Here is a 15,528-nt window from a genome sequence, read left to right as displayed (position 1 = left end):
CAGTTAATTTGTCTCAGAGTTTACCCGTATAACTGATTTTGTTGATGCTCACAATGAAAATGTCTTAAAATATTTGTTGATAAGTATCCACAGCAATACGGGATGCTTAATACAAACTGAATCAATTTAGCTGTAAAAGCTCACCCGTAGTACAGGCATTTTTGTTCATATTACCAGAGGAACCTTTTATTCATACACAGCTTTACTTACACCTGTTTTTAATCGCAAACAGTTAAAGATGGTGTTTAATGTCCAAACTAATAACTTCAGATGTCTCCAAGAAAATAGTATCACTAGCACTCTCTGCTGTGAAACACACAGGAAAACAATAAACATGATGGAAAGAAGATAAAATACAACATGTATGTAGTTTAATCTATTGACAAAGACAAAGAAATACAGTAATGATAATGTAATTTGCCATTCGTAAGCTGAACTGCTGGAAATTAAGCTTCTCTTCTATCTCCAACCGATTTCTTATATTCCTACTTATAAAGATATTTAACAGCCAACGATAAACAAGCTGAAGAGGTGTACACTAGTACACCTTTTCTTGAACGATATTAGTATGATGCTGTGATGTAGTCCTAGAAATCTTGAAGGTACGAACATCCAAATTCTTTTTTTTTCTGCTGCTGGATTAAAACAACAATAGAGTGATTTTTCTTTTCCAGAAGTGTATGCCCACACTTGTATGTGTTTGAAACTCCGCAAGACACATTTGTCCAGAAAAGCAGCCAATGAAAACTGGTTATGCCATACCACCATGGGCCCATATAATACCTCTCAGTCTGCTTTGAGTTTCCTGCTGTTAACTAATGGCCTTCATTTACATTTTTCCATTCTTGTGGAGACTCCTTCAAGAGAAAGGAGGGCTAATATTTTTACTTTTGTCTAGGGTTTTTGCTTTTTTATCCTTTCCTGCAACACAGAAGCCGTGTCCACTCAGATACATGTCCTAAGAAATCCTCTTGCATTTTGGCTCTTTGATTCCTCCCCTGTCCCCAGGCAAAGCAGAATTATGTCTAAAATCATCTCTGAGATATATTTAATTATTATTTTCCTATTGCATGGCAGCAGTGTGGTATGAGCATAGTGAGGCTACATGGTGATTGTGAATGAATGCAGCTCTGACATAAGCCATCTCACTGTTCTATTGCAAAGGAACCTTGAAGTTTAGCATTTTCCGATGTCTTTGGAAAGCTTCACTTCGTAATCTTGCTACCATTCTTTTAAGTTTTTATATAGGCTTTATAATGCAATATACTATAAGCTAAGAGTTTTCAAAGACCAGAACAATCTAAAAGCTTTGATGACAGAAGGAAAAAAAAAAAACAAAAAACCAAAAAACTTTCCTGAAATTTTTATGCCGTATTCTCATCTGGTTTCCACTGAAGTTAATGACAGTTTTGTCAACGATGTTATGGCCGGAATACAATTAAAAATCCCCTGTTACATTATATAGCACACTATAGCTATTAGGCTAGAATTACATTTAATAAGTGACGCCCTCAATAACTTAAACATGGCAACAACTAATTGTGCAATTTAATTCTGCCCTCTCATAACACATGTCATGGTACAGGGTTGGGTTTGGTTGGGTTTTTTTTTAATATACAGGAGTCTGTTTCCTTTAGACTACAGAACAAACAGAGCTAAGTAAATTTAACTCAATCAGGTAAAATATCACAAAGTTCTTCAATGCACTATATTACCAGAGCACCTAGCATTTTTTATGCATTTCTTCTCAACCTGTGCCAGGAAGATAGAAATATCCTCTTCTTCCTATCCTACAGAAAAGAAACTGAGGCACAGAAAGTCTAGTTTATTTGTATAAAAACTTACATTCATTATCTGTAGTCAGCTAGGGAACTGAACCTACATCTCCCAAGACCTAGGCTGATACCCAAACTGTAGACAATACTCTGTCTTGGTTTATCCTATTTGGTGTAAATGCACAACATGTATTATGTAATAAAAATTATTATTTACAGTCAGGAAAAGAAGCATGTGTAAAACCATTGTTTCTTTGCTCCCAGTGGACAATACTTGTGGCAAAAGGATATTCCAAGCTGAAGGCTGATTATGGTTCTCTGTGTGTCCCACCCAGGGTATATAGCACGCAGAAGAAAGACGCTGACATGGGGCATCCACAAGCTCTGTAGGTTATTGCAGGATTTTGACGTGGTGCCAAAACTAAATGTATAGCACAGACCAAAGACAAGAAATGGTATTTTTCAATACTTTATAATTCATGCAATCTAAATGTTTTTTCATAAAGCCAACAAAAAGGATGCCAGGATTATCCTCCTGAGAAGTTTTAAAGGCCTGTTGCTAACCATGCAGGCACAGAACACTTAATAAAAGATCATAAGATTTTTTTTAATTTGAAAGAATTCAGTAATCTTTGTATGGAAGCTGTTGCTGCTTCCTCTCCTATAATTATATGTTGCACACATACACAGAGATATTTTTTTTTGAAGCCTAAGATGACTGACTCACAACAAACCTGAAGTGCTATACCTCCTTACAATCCAGTACATATATGTGAATTTCAGGTTGGCTGGCTGCATTATCGTGGGAAAGTAAATTGCAATACTGAAGCAACTGTACATCTTTGTGCATCGAAGCTTGCTTGCTCATAAGAATGCAATCAGAGCTGGGGAGGGGGGGAAAGGATTAAAGCTAGGATAAAGTCTAATTTGAGGCCATCCAACATTGCAGTTCTATTCTAAATAACAGATTTGAGATTTTAGAAGTTCGGCAAGGTATTTTCTTGTTCCAGGTCTCTGTCACAATGGCTGAGGCAGCGACTGTCCGTCACATAAAGACAAAACAGAATTATTGCAGGAAATTCTGGAATACAAAGATCAAACAACAAAGGAAGCGGCTGCAGAGGCCAGAGGAGTTTGTAGCTGACCTGATCTCTCTTGTTCTAGCTGTCTTGGCAGTTCACTGTAGGTCTGAAATGCCAGACCAGCCAGATGTATTTTGTGGAGGGTTTTTTTGCAGAAGGAACTATATTCACCTGACTAATCCAAGGAGGCACAATCTGTATCTTATTTTGCCAACAACACTGCATAATAAGGGAGACCTATCTATAAATAGGCATATACTATTGAAAATACATGTTGGAAGGGGTTCTATGCCCTTAAGACCCTACACCCCTAAAGATAGGTGTCTTTACCCCAACAGAAGATCATATGATCAGGAAGGAGTTCAAGCCAAGGTGTGGGAACATCTGACATTAGCAAACAGGTTCCTTCCCTGCTTCTCATGGCCCCATTTTTTAATCTTACATCTTTGAGCTGGTTATACCAGCAAAGGGCAAAACCACAACCTTCCACAAAGATAACAGATATATGATACTGCTGCTGAAGAGAGAGCCATAAGCAGGTATACAGTCTAATCAGAAGTCAACAAAGTACAGTTCAGTATGGAATAACTTCTGTATTTTAAGGAGCAAAAGTTTGAGTTCCCTACTGCTCATTTCTAAAGACAGTTGCTATGTTTTGTTATACCTTTTAAGTACCAAAGATTCCCACAGAAATGTATGGAAGTTGCTAAAAATTTGGATGGCTATGAAAGAACTGAGCTCAAACAAAAGCCACCATCCTCTGCAGTTTGTTAAGCAGCAACTTTTCCCATTACTCAATACTTTCATCCACCCATCCTTCTGGGCGAGGAGGGATAAATATAGCTCAGCTAGCATTAATTCTGCATCATCTGGAGACATCACTAGGGAAAGAACACGCACACACATGATGCAAGAGGGAAAAGCTGAAAGCTGAAAGTTACAGAGGTACAGTCTCCACAAGCAATATATTGTGAATTAATATATAGACATACATGCAAACCTGACAACTAAAAGAAACGGGTTTTACACTTAATGAAAATGAGAGAAAATGCATGGGAAATAAAGGTGGTTTAGTTAAATTTGACTCTTCTTGAATCTCACTTAGAAAAACACTGAAGTGTTTTACTCCTCTCTTCCACTCTCCTCGCGTGCAAATATACTAACTTAGAAATACTTCAAATCCAATGACATGCATAATCCCCTTTCCTAGGAAAGATGAAGCAGAAAAAATGCATAATTGTAGACTGTAAATTCTATAGTACCTGCTGGTTCCTCCAAGACATTTTTGTCCTAAGTTCTCCAGTCCTGCATCTAGCATAATTCAGTCACACAGTGTTCAGTTCTTCAAGAACTAGAAAAACATGTGTAAGCTCGTGGAAGAACAAAGTACCCCAGTGCAGTTGGTATTTTCTATAGGAACTGCTCTTTAAGAAAATGGCATTAATTGAACAGGAAATACAGAGAAAAAATTCCAACTTGCGGGTCAAGGGGTCCTGTGATATTAGAATTAGATTCATTACAACTTTCCAAACACTACCCCAGTCCCTTCTTTCCAAAAACCTGTTCTCCTAGACCCTTCTCACTATCCAAGTGGGCAAGTGAAAAGAAGGAAAGAAGCTGAGACAATGTAATGCTTCATTCATCGAGAACAAAGTGGTACCCGGTTAGCTGTACACTACGTTTTACTCTCCAAGCCATCTGTCCAAATAACAAAAAAAAATATTTTGATAAGTCTTCTTTTGGTAAGAAACACAAAAGAAATAGCAGACTAAACCCAAAGAAACTTCCTGTTTATACTGCAGAGATTATTAGAGACAGACCAATGCTAAACTTAAGGAAATTCTTGTCTTAATTTTGAAATCCAACTTTGACTCTGCACATAGAAAAGTATCCGAAAATGTGCTGATATTTTTTTGGCCATCATACTCGGGACCATTTCCACAATCACAAGACAAAAGTTCACAGCTTCAGATTAATAAATGCTGCTGACAAGTAAAGATGAAGATGCACTGTTAACATAATACAAGGCTTTCCATGCTTAGGTTTCTTGCTGGAATCCCAATCATATGAGTAAAGCTACTTTCAGCTGAATGTGTCATGGTTTGGGCCACACTGGCCACTGAGATGAATGACAGATGCTCTCCCCCACCTTTCTCTCCAAGGAGAGGAGTGAGAGGGAGAAAGACACTTATGAGTTCAGAAGAAACTAAACTACTTTAATGTATTAATATAATAATAGAACAAAAATAGATAAATAAATAAAATATATACAAAACCATATCAAGCTCCGAGGACAATGATCACCTCACCGGCAGGCAGTGGGGAAGTCCCAGACTGGCCTCAGCTATGGACAGGAACTGTATTCCGGATCTGGAGTCAGGAATGCACAGATCAGGATCAAAGACAGACGAACCGACAGAATCCTCTCCGGATGCTGGCCATTGAAGAAAGAGAGCTGACCCTCGGATCCCTCAGCTTTTATACTGAACATGAGGCAGATGGGATGGAACACCTTTTTGGTCAGTTTTGGGACACCTGTCCTGTCCGCACCACTGACAGGTGCGAACCCTCTATGCTCTTCCCCTTCCAGCCCTCCAATGGGGCAAATAATGAAGTCAGCTGACCTTGGTTGTTATAGCAATAAGTATAAGCAAGAGCCTTTCTGCATACCATCCCTTGGCATAAATTATAAACATAGGTCTTATCACTCAGAGAGAACAGTTTCCGCACAGTATGCTGCTAATTTTCAGAGAATTTAGTTAGTTGGAAGAGGCTTAGCTAAAACGTAAAATTACTGAACAGAAAATCAGTTCTGTTTTACCTCAAACCAGGACAATAACATATATGACTAATTAGAAACAAACTATTTGAGTTCCAGCAGAGAGATGTCCACATTACAAAGTCAGCACAGAAACAGATACCAGAGTTGGCATATTTGTAAAAAAAAAAAAAAAAAAAAGGCAATGTTTGAATGGACATAGTAACATAGAGAATAAAACCACTTCAAACTCTCCCAGGCTTTGTCTCCAGATCAGAACTGAGATAGCATAAGTCACACTGCGATGGTATAAGGTCTTTAATTTTGAAGTTGACAGTGTAGCATATTTCAATACCATCAACTTGACAAAACCAAACAACACCACAGGGTTCTGGTTAGGGATTTCTTTCTAGTAATGGTTATACCAGCGTATCTTAGTGACATAATAGTTCACGTGATTATGTAGCGAGTTTGACTACCGTGCTACATTTGGGTCACTTACTGAAGATTCTGTACCTTGTTAAGACAGGAGTGGGTGAATTCTGTAATAAAAAGTGAAGGCTAAAAGAGATTTAGTCACGGATGATGACGTGTTTTTAAAATTCAGCCACAGCAATATTACAAAAGACTTCACACCAAGCCAAAGAAAAAAGGTTCAGGAAGTTTAAAATATTATTATTCATAAAACTTTTGCAAATTAATTGTTTTCCTCTCTCTCTGAGAAAAAAAAAAAACTTTGTTTATTTTTGGTGGAGTAACTCGATTTATGTGACAGAACCCAGCAAAAAGGAAACTGTCATAGCAAATATCATCATGGATCAGGACTACAGGTCAAAGGAATAAAACATAGCTTTGCAAATTGAGCTCTTAGAGAACTGGCAGTATCCAACAAAAACTACTTTATCCTCAGTGCAAAACTCTTGAGAAATGCACAGTTAATTCTCATGATGAAGGGATAGAAATATCCAGATTAGCCAGCCAAGTTTCTAGCATTTTTTCCCAGTTTGTCAGCTGCCATAGACTTCCATACTAAAACAAGAAGAAAGAGAAACAACCATTAGGCTGTACTTTATAAGAAGGTTCTGTTTGTAAATAGTTTCCAAAGCACTACTAACCAGTAATTAAGAGAATCTTCAAAATTTTACAGCCTGAGAACCATGTGTTGAAGATGAGGTCATGCAGTAGCAGTCATGGACAGCTATAAGCAGTGTCTCTTAGCTTGTTTAACCTTATGTCAATTCATTAACCTCCTATTAAAATATTTATCGATAATTTACTAAGCCTTTTAGGAATTAAAACTTCATTTTCTTCTCTTGAGAACGTGCACTCTGGTTCACATGCTATTGGTGATACACAGCCAGGAAGGGTTTCACCGAGCTGCCTGGCTCTCTGGCACCCCAGACACAGCACTGAAGCTGTGTAATCTCAAAATGCAGTTTCACATGTGCTTTCACAGCTGCCCGGATACACCAAGTGGAGCCTCTTGTGGGAAGTCCTGACTACCTTGGACCTCATGGCTAACTTGGATACTTTTCTCCTCTTTCTTTGATCTTACATTTAGTACAAGTGTGACTTTAAGAAGTTGGGTTGAAAAAACATTAAACTCTTCATGAAGTGAAGAAAAAAAACTCTGGTGAAATAACCTCAAAGATGCAGCAGCATGGAGAGCATTTCCACTTATTCCATATGTTAAATCATAGGAAAGGATAGCAAGATATTAGATTCAGTTCTTCCCTACTGTTAATTTTTCATTATCAAAAAATGCCTATGTTAGTGAAGCTACAGAACTTTCCACACTGTCAGAAACAGAAAAAAATTCTAGTTATAAAATAACCACAGTTATGAAAATCCTTTGTTACCCGAAAAGTTTGAGGGTATCTGTTTTATAGTACTAATTAAAAATTATTCTGTTTAAGCAGAAAAGCAAAGACCAAAAGAGTCATCAACAGTTAAAGAAATGAGCAAAAAGAAGACTTGACAAGACCACTGAAAGATTTTAGATATTCTATTTTAAGCTTAATGACTGCTTACATGAATATATATTTCTTCATCGTACAGGCCCATAAACTGACATATTGAAAATAATATTTTCGAAGTTTTATCTATAAGGAAATGTTATTAGTGTTCATCTTCTTCTAGTGAATGGAAATGCGCGTTAATCCCCTTCTACTTTTACTATTTCAAATTGTATTCACTGTATAGTATTATAATTTGTCTTTCAGTGGAAAGATTATAAGTAAATGTGTTTATAAAAATTGTTCATAATGATCAATTCTTAGTGCTATTTATACTAGTTATTTTAAAATATAAAGAAAGGCATACCTAACATTTCTAAAGTGTCATTCACCTGCAAATTTCATGACATTTTACATATATTAATCAATTAAGCCCTACTATACCCATGTCAATTAGGCATTAATATCCCAATTTTACAGTTAGTTACACTGAGGATAGCTTGAAAGGTTAGCTGTCTTGCTAATACAACTCAGGAATGGGGATAAAACCCAAGAATGACAATCGCTTCTCTGTGTGCAATGAAAAATGAAAAGCCTTTTCCCTCTTGTAGAGTGGAAAATATAAAAATAAAAGGCAAAATTAATGGACAAAAGTAGGGGCTCTTGCAGAACTTTTACCTTTTCTTGTCAAACAAACTATTGCTTTACAAACTTCTTGGAGAGAGGTGAGTAGGTATGATCAAGAGATTTCTACAAGAAGTTCCACAAGGTGTGGTCCTGTAGACAGTGAAAAAACAGTGGCACAGAAGTATAGTCCATACTAAGCTTGCCTCTCTCCACCTCCTAAGCCAGACTAAACATCTTGAACTAAACTTCAGCTTTGTACCACTTGAAGAGCAGGTCCAGGCCACTTTATGCTTGTTTGAACAGTAAAAATGAAGGTGTCCAATTAACATAACCGTATAGTGTCACACCACCTTAATTCTATCAAGCTTGCCGGTCTAATGAAACTAGAAAATAATTTTACTTCAATTTTCTATTCTGATTTTAATACGCAGAATAGAGAAAGGTCATCCTGTTTATCCTGCTTCTGAGGTACTATAGTCTGTCACTGATTATCAAATGGTAAACCAATGTATTTCCATGTGCACATCCTAAATGTAACCCACATTAGTAACCATAACTGCGTAATTTTTCTGTATGCTTTCAGTACTAATATCTAGAATTCAAAATTTAGTGGTTTAGAAGTGCATTCTTATTATTACCTTAAATTATAATCCTTTATTACTTTTAGTCCTCTAACTTGATACAGAAACCACTACAGGGTTCTCATTTTGTGTCAGATTTCTGTCCGTTCTGTGTGTGTGAAGAAGAAATAGGCTACTTTGCTATGTTGTGTTATCTTGGTTCTATACTACCACTCCTCTCAGAGGGTTCAGTGACACACTATGGTCTCTTGGCATTCACTCTGTTGCAGACCTTGCACCAAATGAGGCAGGGGTGACACAGAGATGGTACTGTTTGATCTTCATGTTCTGGCATTGTCAAAACTGTCATCATGCCCATGAACTAAACAGAACCAAGATTGTAGATGCAACCTTCATTCTGGCACTTTTTTTTTTTCCCCATGCCTGACCTAGCATGCTTAATGTTCTTTTGATTTAGAGTCACTATGATTGTCATTGAGGTTCTGAGCCAGGTAGTTAGAGTACATCTATAACGTCCCTGTATCAGGGAGAAAACCCTAACTCCAAGTCCTATTTATGTAGATGGGCTGATGTCCAAACTGGCTCCACAACTGTCCCTTACCAGCTCCAGCCACAGGCCCTTCTAGTACTCTGCATACACTGTAATCACTTAATCAATGCTTCATGTCTAACACGACCTCTCAGGTATGCTCTGTAAAAGCAATCTGACCCAATGTATCAGTTAATTAATTCGTGACAGCTCCCAGTTTTCTAGAAACCCATTAGAGGACACCTAGAGGACGGCCATAATGCTGTGGTGTCTGGCAGCCCCAGCTCCTTCAAGAGGGAATATCAGTATGGCAGAGAAGTCTGTAACATCGGTTTTCTACCCCTGCATAGTCTGTATCAGCTACGGGTTCCTAAGATCATGCAGACTCTCATCCAACCAATACAATGCTGTCTCTTTTAATTGCATGAATGAGAAGACACACCAACTTATGGTCTTGCTGGCCGACATTGATCACTATAGAAATAGTGAAGAACATGTCTAGTTATATTGATCAGCTTTATCTTGGGACAGATGAGCACCCTCTTTTCCCAAGCGAATTCCAACCAAGAAATTCCACTACTACTGTACCCAAAAAGCTAGAAATGAGGCTGCATTTTGTCCAGAAACTACACACCAGGAAAAAGCAACTGGTGACATTCTCATCTGAGTGAATGGACCATCCACGTAACCGAATGGGCTGCAGGAATGTGCTGAGGCTTCCAAGTTAGGGTGGCAGCATCAGAAGAGAAACGTGATCTTATGTCTTAGAGAGCCAGCAACATGATCAGTACACAAAGCTGAGGGGAAAGCATGAGAGGGATGCTAGAGAGCTTAATAACCTGAATTCTCACCACCTGTGGTTGTTATGTTCAGGAATACACAAGAGGAATAGACAGGATTTAACTTCCCAGCCTGCGTGGCACCACTTTAAAAATGGTGCTACGAAATTTGATACAGGTGGGGAAGGTGCTAGTGGGAACACAAATGTGAACAGCTGCATGCAGATGGTTGTCCGAGCGAGTTCAGGTTGTGAGCATACTGTGCGCTAGTGATGACAAGTGTTCAATACTGCTTCCTGAGATTTTACGCCCTGCTCTTGGCTGCTAGTGAGCTAAGATGTGTCACTGTTGGTGTATAGTCACCTATGGTAGACAATACTACGAGAGCAATGAGCAAAGTCTACAAAACTGTTGGCTAAAGAGGCCATTTTTTTCTCATGACTGTGCGTGATATGGAATGAAGAGATTCTGGAAGCCATTTCTGGCCTCTGAGCACAAAGTTTCTGCAATGGGCACCTCCTGCTTGGTTGTCCACTGCCGTATAGTATACATTCCCTACAAGCTGACCATGTTCTCCTTCCTTACCCAACTTCAAAAAGGTATAACAAAATCAGGGCACTTACCCAAGCTGGTCTCTTGTCTCGTCCTGGAACTTCCGTCCCACTGCTACCCTGGAGATGTGAGACAAGCAGAAAATGGCATCTTCTCCTTTTCTCCGTAAAGGACTGTGGAGGCTCAGCTTCTACACTCACCCAGCCTAGCACAGAGATCAGGCCCTAAACTGAAAAATCAAGGAATCCAGATGGCTCTGCGGTGGTCTTCAGTTCAGAAATAAAGTGCAGCTCAGCATAATATAGATACTTATGCAGAGCTACCCAAGTGGTCTAGTGACATCCTTATCTTTTAAATACGTAGTTTTCAGCATTTCTCCTTCAAGTTCCTTGCTCGTATTCAGAACCAGATGTGTCGGCATGCTCTAGTGGCAGAGATTGCAGGTTGGGGTTTTTTTTGTTTTGGTTTGGGGTTTGTGTGTGTGTGTGTGTATGGTTGAACTTGATAATCTCAAAGGTCCTTTCCAACCATGAAGATTCTATGATTCTATGTCAAAGTGCTACCAAGTCACCTCTTCTTGGGTGCTACTGAGAAACTTTTCCTCAACATAGGCCTGGGCTACCTCCAGCAGGCCCAATCTCCTCATGTCTCATTTCTTACCTGTGTGCCCTTATAACATCATAGTTTTGTTTATTCTTTGGTTAAAAGCAAGTCATAAAGATAAAAAAGTAAAGGCTGCATTGCAGTCAGACAGTTCTATATAAGTGGTATGAGACATAAAATGTGTGGTGCATATATGATGGCACTAAGGGGACATATGAATCTCCAAGGCCTTCTGGATATAATTGGTATACCTCACACGAGTAGAGGAAATGAAACCCAGCATGGGTCTATATTGTCCCAGTGCAGCAGCTGATGAAGTGAACTGCCTGCTAAATCGGCCCCAAACTTTCTTTTAGCAGGAAGGAAATTACTTGTTACAGGTGGGAGCCTAAAAGCAAACAGTGTACACAACTGGGGCACCAAAGCCTGAGAGCATCTTAAACTGACAGGATAGGTACACCTCAAAGTCATGGTAGAAGCTGAAGAAGCTTTTTACCAGCTCCCAGCATGACAGTTCACACTTCACCAGAGCAACCACACCAGCTTCGGCACCACTGCAGCCCACAACGTGCCTGAGCTACGTTCCCTCCTTCACTTGATATATTTGTTCTCTCCGTAAATCTCTGCCATTTAAGGATTCACCGTTGTTAGGGGAAAAGCAGTTTTCATTAAGGTTCCTCTCCAGCTCCTTGGCACCTCACAAGTCACACACAGGGGTGAGGGGAGGGCTCCTTTACCCAAGAAAAACTGTGATCTCTTTTACTGTTTGACTTGAAGCAAGCAAAAAAGCTAAACTGTTTTTATACACGGTTCTATAATGCAAGATACTTTCAGTGTTTCAGGTAGAATAAAAGCACTCAAGTTAGTTCAACAATTTGCATAAGTAAAGTCATTTAAGTTAAGCTAAAAAGGTATTATGACCAAGTTATTATTAGAAACCAACACCCTGAAAACACTAACTACTGAAAAATGTTTTTGTCTACTTTTATAAATTATCCAAACGTTCCTCATCCATTACTGACAATAATACCTGAGTGACATGCATAATGCATTAAATATTTTTATAATCATTCAGAACTATTTGTATTAAACAGTGATAGCAGATATTCACTTAAGATTTAAAAATGTTAAAGCTGATAGTATACAGTACATATCAGAATATCGTAGATTAGATTATGGTGGATATCTTCAGGCAATTTTATTTTATATGGAATGGAAGGGTAGAAGACTAAGAATTTTTAATCAAAAAAAACTCTGCTCACAATTTGACCTAAACTGATAAAAGTCAAGAAGTTCGTATCTGAACTTGTCACTTAAAGGTGAACTAACAATCTTTAGCAGTAAAGGGCAAAGTATCAAAATCAGCCACATAGCATATGAGTAGAGGTAAAAAATTCAAATAACTTTACAGTTAGAAAATGAAACACGGAGCCAGTAGCCACTGGCTACTGTATCAAAGTCAGTACCAAAGATGTTACCACCCCCTAGCTGTTAGGTAATCCGTGAGATGAATTAGTGGGCAAAACTACCACAGAAGTCCAGTCACGCAACTGGTATTTTTGCAGAATCAACAGAGAGGATATGAATGAACTGTTCTCTAATTATTCTGGCAAGGCAGAGGAGGACATTCTGCACTTCATTCTCTGGTGTCATCAATTTGACGTCTTTATAACTGTTAAATTAATTTTTCTGTACTTCAGGAGTCTACTTCAGTTCTTAATCTTACAAGGATGAAATTCACCCTGCCTTACAAGGTCTTAGAAAGTCCCCAGTGCCACAGATCCATTGATATTCTAGTGCCCACGCTAAGGACAGTTATCTGGAGAAATCTGTGGGTGCTGCAGATTGTTGTTTTTTTTTCCTGGGACATTTTGTAATATTCCACAAGAAAACATACCTAGGCCTTCTGAGCAGACATAAGGGCATCACTGATAAACATTGGATCTATCCAGAGACATGCAGCCAAGACAGTGTAAAAGATATCAAACCATCTTTAGCCCAACACTTCTCGAAAAGGTAATCCTTTTTGTGTGTGTATATACTACAAACATAAATATACCCTACCCTGGGTTGGGTATTTCGGCATCCCGTGATTATTTACTGTTCGCTGTAAAAATGTTATTGCTTGCATTACTCCAGAATAAATATATAAATAGAACTACACTCCTGCCACAGGAAAGAACTGTATTTCCTTTCAACTTTCTTCTTGGTTACACCAGGTTGCTCACCCAGCACTCGACTGATCTAATCGTGTCCTTTGCTACTGCACGTAACAGGCATTTTCACGCCATCCAAGTCACAGAAATTTCAAATGTCTGCCCAAAAAATCAAGGTCAGCTTATCTCCACATTCACAACTGAGCCCCATGGAAACTTTTTCTCATTGTCTTTATTACACAAATGATTTTAAGAGGCATATTGAAACAAGCAGGCAGTGCTGGCCAAGAATAGCTTTTACCTCCACTGTAAAGAACCTGGTACAGACCCACGGTTGTTTATATGACTGCTGCAATTAGAAATATACCTTTTAAAAATTCCTACCTACCCTATGCAGTTTTCGATGAATAACAAAAAAATAGCATCAGGTTCTTATTTTTTCTCCTTTGATTAATATTATTTATTATTAACAATAACAGATATAAATGGATACTACCAGTCCAGGGAAAATGAAACATCTTTTTTAATTGGGTTGTAGTGTTTACTGGTTTTCTTAGATGTTATAGTTTGGGTCCAACCATTCCTCTTTCTTATTAACATAACACATATGAAGGCATCCTACTTGAATTTGGTTTTTTCCCATTGAGATCATGACAAAAATGTGGGAATGAGAGAATGGGTGATTACTGAACCAAAACAGATGCTTACCACAGTCCAATTCCGTTCATATAGAAGTAAATGAGAAAATTTTGCCTTTCGGTCCACGGAGAGAAGATGCAAGCCCTAACTGAAGTAGCCATAATGCTATTATATTATCTCTGTCTTAGAGCTATTCAACCGAAGAATACTCTTATACAGTGTTAATAAATTACATTTCAAATATGGTGGTTTTGCTAATTGATTTTACCCTTGTATATTAATAACATTCAAACAAGACTACCAAAGCCATATAATAATACCATTTGTTCCTTTGTCATACTAGCATGGAGATTATTCATGATTTCAAGGTCACAGGTAAAAACACCATATTGTACAAATCTAAAGAAAACAACAAGAATGCTAACTTCAAATATTATAGAAACATATGGCAACTACTAATTCAAAGGACCAAACATATGTCATCATTACATGCATATATTGTATTACATCATTTCATGAACTTGAAAATCAGTGGAGGAATGAGAAACCTTGAAGCATGTTTGTTTCTGCTTACTGAGTAATGCAAGACATAGAACTTGCAGCAGTATATTAAATTCTGACAAGAGAGCACAGCACCCTAAACAGGAATGAAATGATCCTCTCAATGTGATATGCTGTTACACAGCAAGACACATTGCACGGTGCTGGAGCTTTTCTATAGGAAATGTGAGATTAAGTTCTTGTATTTTTATGCTATGGTAATGCATTAAATAATTTACTATCTTATCCTTATTAAAACTCTTCGTAATTGATAACTAAATGCCAAGACCCCATTTTACAAATACAGAGCCACACAATAAAGTTGCACACTGTTAATGGTAAACCTGGAAATGCAACTTAAAGAGTTGCTAACTCTGTCTAGTGCCTATTCTTCTGTGGCCACAATTTAATAAGTTTACTTGAACAGACTGCTTATTTACTGTAAGGACTTGTGACTTTGGCCAAGCTCCTGTTGCCTTTAATCTCTGCTCCTGACACTAAAGGTAGTACATTTATCAGAGTTGGGAGTACTTGAATGAAGCTGGTCAGGAAAAAAACTCTTCACACTCATATGCTTTCACCTTGTTTGTCATCCATTGAGGATAGGAACTTTCTGTGAATGAAACAGAAAAAGAAGAAAGAAATATGTTTTTTATAGGAAAGAAATGACATAAAGGGTAAGTCTCTGTCCAGTTAATGAAAAATAAATATTACAATGAATATGATGAAGTAGGGTGTGTGCTTGGTTGCTTCTTGTTCTTAGTCTGCTTCAAATCCTTTAACAATTTGGGGAATGGGCTGCCTTCGCAAGAGGACTGGTTTTAGTTCCCTTAAAAACGTATCTTCATTGAGACAGGTAACTCCCACAGGGGAACTCTCACAATGCAAAAATTACTTGGGTTTTTTTGTTGATTTCCATACAACTCATATTCCAAAAATTTGCTGGAGAAAA

General features: G+C 38.1%; 1 long non-coding RNA gene across 1 annotated transcript; it reads right to left on the bottom strand.

Moving 5' to 3' along the window:
* Positions 1-5,983: 5,983 nt before the first annotated feature.
* On the bottom strand, positions 5,984-15,178 carry LOC134517734 (uncharacterized). Its single transcript, XR_010071720.1, has 3 exons — positions 15,158-15,178; positions 10,710-10,867; positions 5,984-6,644 (listed from the first exon to the last, which is right to left on the bottom strand). It is a non-coding gene; the product is annotated as an uncharacterized LOC134517734 (long non-coding RNA).
* Positions 15,179-15,528: the final 350 nt, after the last annotated feature.

This window comes from Chroicocephalus ridibundus, chromosome 6 (assembly GCF_963924245.1).
Source record: "Chroicocephalus ridibundus chromosome 6, bChrRid1.1, whole genome shotgun sequence".
Classification (NCBI taxonomy): domain Eukaryota; kingdom Metazoa; phylum Chordata; class Aves; order Charadriiformes; family Laridae; genus Chroicocephalus; species Chroicocephalus ridibundus.
The sequence above is the reverse complement of the archived record's forward strand: the minus strand, read 5'-3'. Positions and strand labels throughout refer to the sequence as shown.